Raw genomic sequence first — 5,443 nt, forward strand, 5'->3', positions numbered from 1 at the left:
TTCTTGTTTACAACAATGATAGCTTAATTTTATTTAAGCTAGGATGATTATTTTGATTAAATAATATTTATTTGATTCATACTTATAATGTTTCTCCCTCTATCGATCATGTTTTCAATTAAAATCAAGTCTGTATTTTGTTCGTACGTGATTGAAGTGCACCTGAATTAGCTGAGGGATCCTAACCAGACGATGGCTAATGGACGCATAATTGAAATCTGTATGCTCAATTTAGATCCTAACCCGATTAAATTGTAGGTTTCATAACAACCCTAACCAGGCTCTGTTATCTGCCTAGTTTTTAGATTTGTGTGATTAAATTGTTTAAAACCTAACACGTCCCTGTTACGTCACACGAATGCTAAGAAACCTTTAGTAAATAAGGATCAGTAAAATGCGTATTTACTAAGTAAAGGATTCTATAAGGACCTAATGTGGTTTCCAAACTCATGAAAGATCGAGTTGCCATGGAATGTTTTTCCGAATATTATTAAGCATGATGATAATAAATTAAATTTAATTAAAGTAATTGTCGTAGTTTATTTATGTTATAATTGTTGCAAATTGTGTTAAATTTTGGTAAAATCTATTTCATTCATATAGTCTGTATATTAGGATAATTTACATTAGGGATCATTGCATCTAGTTTATATCACTTCCGAACTATATTTTGTTTTTATTTTTCAAATTGTTAATATAATTTTATAAATTGACTTAGCACAAATACAATCCCCGTGGAGACGATAACTCGATACTTACTTATTACTTGATAACGACTGTGTACACTTGCACAAACCCGAGTGTTACAAGTTTTTGGCATCGTTGCCGGGGATTGTTAACTACTACCATAGTCATTTTTTTTCATGAAATTATTTTTTTCAATTTGATTTATTTCTAACATGACTAACTTCTTATTTTTAATTTTTGTGATTTTCTGTTCAGGTGTTTATGAGCATAGATCGAATTATCGATTTACTCCTTGTAGACCCTGAAATTGAGTGAACTTTCAGACAAAGAAGACGTGAACGAACAGCTCAAAGACAAGTTGAGATAAACCTTGGAAATTAGAATCAAGACCAAGGTAATGAAGCCGATTATGTACGAAATCCCATCCTCATTGCTGATGAAAGGGATCAATGCATCAGACAATATGTTGTGCCACTTTTTAGTGAGTTAAACCCAGGAATTAGAAGGCCAAATATTTAGGCAACCTAGTTTGATTTGAAACCAGTGATGTTTCAAATGCTACAAATGGTGGGCCAATTTAGTGGTATGCCTACGGAAGATCCACATCTCCACCTTCAAGATAGTCGATGTGACTGAAGATGCACTGAGGTTGAAGTTGTTTCCGTACTCGTTGTGAGATCGAGCACGAGCATGGCTCAATTCATTGCCACCAAGTTCCATATCTATATGGCAAGAATTAGCAGAGAGATTTTTGGTTAAGTATTTCCCACCTAGCAAAAATGCTAAGTTGAGGAACGAGATCACAAATTTCCAACAATTGGATGATGAGTCTTTGTATGAGGCTTGAGAGCGATTCAAGGAGTTACTTCGTAAGTGTCCTCATCATGAGTTTCCTCATTGTATCCAGTTGGAGACATTCTATAATGGTCTCAATGCACATACAAGATTGATGGTAGATGCTTCCGCGAATGGTGCAATTTTGTCTAAGTCTTATAATGAGGCTTATGAGATCATTGAGAGGATCGCGAGTAATAACTATCAATGGCCAACAAATCGAATAACTTCAGGAAGACGTGTAGCCAGAGTTCATGAAGTTGACTCCCTCAATTCGTTATCAGCTCAGGTATCATGTATTTCCTCTATGTTAAAATAGTTAACTGCTAATAGTACTAATAATTTTGCAGCTCAGCCACCAAGTCCATTTGAAGTAGTTTCCTGTGTGTACTGTGGGGAAGGTCATTCTTTTAAGAATTGTCCATCAAATCCCGAGTCAGTGTACTATGTGGGGAACCAATATCAAAATAATAGTGGACAAGGACCCTAGTCAAACTTCTACAATCCTTCATGGCGTAATCATCCTAACTTTTCTTGGAGCAACCAAGGAAATGGATCGAACAACAACTTATTGCAGTAGAGACCCAACCAATCTCAAGGTTTTAATCAGCAAGCTCTAAAACCACCTCAAGCTGAGGTATCAAACAGTTTGGAGAACTTGTTGAAAGCGTACATGGCAATAATGACACTTTGATCCAAACCCAAGCAGCAACACTGAAAAATTTGGAAAACCAAATGGGTCAGTTAGCTACGGAGCTTCGTAATAGACCGCAAGAAACCTTGCCTAGCGATACTAAGAATCCAAGAAATTTGGGTAAAGAACATATCAAGGCAATGGCATTGCAAAGTGGAAAGACACTGGAACCCCAGTTGATTATTGTCGATGATGAGCATGTTGAAAAGGAGGAAAGTCAACTAGCTGTTGAAGTTCCTACACCAAAGGAATCAGAATCTGCAAAGTCTAACAAGGTAAACCCTGACATAGTGAATTCAGATATTTTAACATCTTCTTTGGATCCAAATTTACCTACTCAGAAAAGTTGTCCGGTTCAACCGTAAGTTCCATCACCTCAATATCTGTAAAGATTGCAGCAACAGAAGCAGAAACAGCAGGTGCAATTCAAGAAGTTTTTGGATGTTCTGAAGCATTAACATATCAATATTCCGTTGGTGGATGCTTTAGAACAAATGCCGAATTATGTGAAGTTTATGAAGGACATACTGTCCAAGAAGAAACGAGTGAGTGAGTATGAGACTGTTGCTTTGACAAAGGAGTGCAGTGCATTCCAGCAGAATAAACTGCCACCGAATTTGAAAGACCCAGGAAGCTTTACTATACCCTGTAACATTGGTGAATCTTACTGTGGTAAAGCTTTGTGTGACTTAGGAGTGAGTATCAACTTAATGCCTAAGTCTACTTTAAAGATGTTAGGAATAGGTGAAGTAAGACCTACAACTGTGACGCTTCAGCTAGCGGTTCAATCTTTAGCATATCCTGAAGGAAAGATTGAGGATGTTTTGGTAAGAGTCAATAAATTTATTTTTCCTACTGATTTCATTATTTTAGATTTTGAAGCAGATAAAGAAGTACCAATTATCCTAGGAAGACCTTTCCTAGCCATAGGAATAACGTTAATTGATGTGCAGAAAGGTGAACTCACCATGCGAGTTCAAGACGATTAGGTAACCTTTAACATTCTTAAAGCAATGAAATTTTCCGATCCAACAGAGGAGTGTTCAGTTATGGAAGAGATAAAAACCCTGGTTTCTTTGGAAAGCAATTTTGAAGAAGATCCATTAGAGAAAGCTTTAGACCTTGACCCTTTAGAGGATGAATAAGGTGAAGAAAACATGGCTTTGATGAAAGCCAATCCGAGAAATTATATTTAATCCACATAGTTTGAACCGTTGGTATTGCAAGTCAGAGAATTTGTGCAACCCAAATTGTCAATCGAACAACCACCTAAACTCGAACTAAAGGTACTTCCTTCCCATTTGAAATACGTGTATTGAGGTGATTGTTCTACTTTGCCTGTTATTATTTCAGCGGAACTGAAAAAATATCAAGAGGAGCAATTAATTGCTGTTCTATAGAAATTTAAGAAAGCAATTGGTTGGAGCATAGCTGATATTCGAGGTATAAGCCCTTCATTTTGCATGCATAAAATCATTTTAGAAAAAGGTGAAAGAGCTCAAATTGATGGGCAAAGGAGGCTCAATCCTATTATGAAAGAAGTTGTGAGAAAGAAAGTGATTAAATGGTTAGATGCAGGAATCATCTATCCTATTTCATATAGTTCGTGGGTAAGTCTAGTACAGTGTGTGTCGAAGAAAGGTGGAATCACGATTGCTAAAAATGAGCACAACGAGTTGATTCCAACGAGAACTATTACCGGTTGGAGAATCTGGATTGATTACAAAAAGCTGAACAAAGCCATTCGGAAGGACCATTTTTTGTTTCCTTTTATGGATCAGATGTTAGATCGACTGGCAGGTAATGAATTCTATTATTTTTTAGATGGCTATTCGGGATATAACCAAATAGTTGTAGCCCCGGAGGACCAACATAAAACAACCTTTACTTGTTTGTATGGTACGTTTTCTTTTAGGCGAATGCCTTTCGGTTTATGTTGTGCACCTGCAACTTTTCAACGATGCATGATGGCAATATTTACTGATATGGTCAAAAATTTCATCGAGGTTTTCATGGGTGATTTTTCTATTTTTGGTAACACTTATGATATTTGTTTGAGTAATTTGGCTAAGGTACTGAAGAGATGCGAAGAGACGAATCTTGTCCTTAATTGGGAAAATTGTTATTTTATGGTCAATGAAGGAATTGTCTTAGGTCACAAGATCTGAAAGAAAGGAATTGAAGTTGACAAAGCAAAGATGTGAAAGGAGTCAGAAGTTTCTTAGGCTATGCTGGTTTTTATCAAAGGTTTATCAAGGATTTCTCGAAAATTTCTAAGTCGCTGTGTTTGTTGTTAGAGAAAGATACAGTGTTCAATTTCAACAAAGCATGTTTGGAAGCTTTTGAAGATCTAAAGAATTGGTTAATTACAACCCCAATAATTGTTACACCTGATTGGAACTCACCTTTTGAGTTGTTGTGCGATGCAAGTGATTATGCTGTTGGAGTTGTGATGGGTCAAAGAAGAAAAAAAGTATTCCACCCCATTTACTATGCAAGTAGAACCTTAACGGGAGCCCAACTTAATTATACAGTAACTGAAAAGGAACTATTTTCTATAGTTTTTGCTTTTGAAAAATCCTGTTCATATCTTATAGGTACAAAAGTTACAGTTTTTACTAACCATGCGGCCATTAAATACTTGCTCACGAAGAAAGATGCAAAACCAAGGCTAATTCATTGGATACTTTTACTCCAAGAATTTGACCTTGAGATCCAAGATAGAAAAGGTGTCGAAAATCAAGTAGCTGATCATCTATCGAGGTTGGAGCAAGATAAGGCAACCAAGTCTGGTGTGCCTATCAATGAGAATTTCCCAGATGATCACTTATTTGAGGTAAGTCAAATTCATGAAATACCCTGGTTTACTAATTTTGCCAATTATCTTACATGTGGAATAATTCCTCGAGAAATGACATACCAACAAAGGAAGAAACTCCTTCATGATAGTCGGTATTATTTTTGGGAGGATCTATTTTTTTAAACACTTTGCAAATAATATAATTCGAAAGTGTGCAGCTGAAAGTGAGATTGCTGAGATCTTATATCATTGCCATTTATCTCCAAGTGGGGGACACTTTGGTGGTTCACGTACTGCAACAAAGATTTTGCAAGCAGGTTTCTTATGGCCTACACTATTTAAAGATGCTTACGTTTATGTGAAGAACTATGATAAGTGCCAAAGAACTAGAAATATATCAAGGAGGAATGAGATTCCCTTGACAAACA

At 36.3% G+C, this 5,443-nt stretch overlaps 1 non-coding gene across 1 annotated transcript; it reads right to left on the bottom strand.

Moving 5' to 3' along the window:
• Positions 1–1,471: 1,471 nt before the first annotated feature.
• On the bottom strand, positions 1,472–1,578 carry LOC121215161 (small nucleolar RNA R71). Its single transcript, XR_005910890.1, has one exon. It is a non-coding gene; the product is annotated as a small nucleolar RNA R71 (small nucleolar RNA).
• Between the last annotated feature and the right edge of the window lie 3,865 nt (positions 1,579–5,443).

This window comes from Gossypium hirsutum, chromosome D02, assembly GCF_007990345.1.
Source record: "Gossypium hirsutum isolate 1008001.06 chromosome D02, Gossypium_hirsutum_v2.1, whole genome shotgun sequence".
NCBI lineage: Eukaryota > Viridiplantae > Streptophyta > Magnoliopsida > Malvales > Malvaceae > Gossypium > Gossypium hirsutum.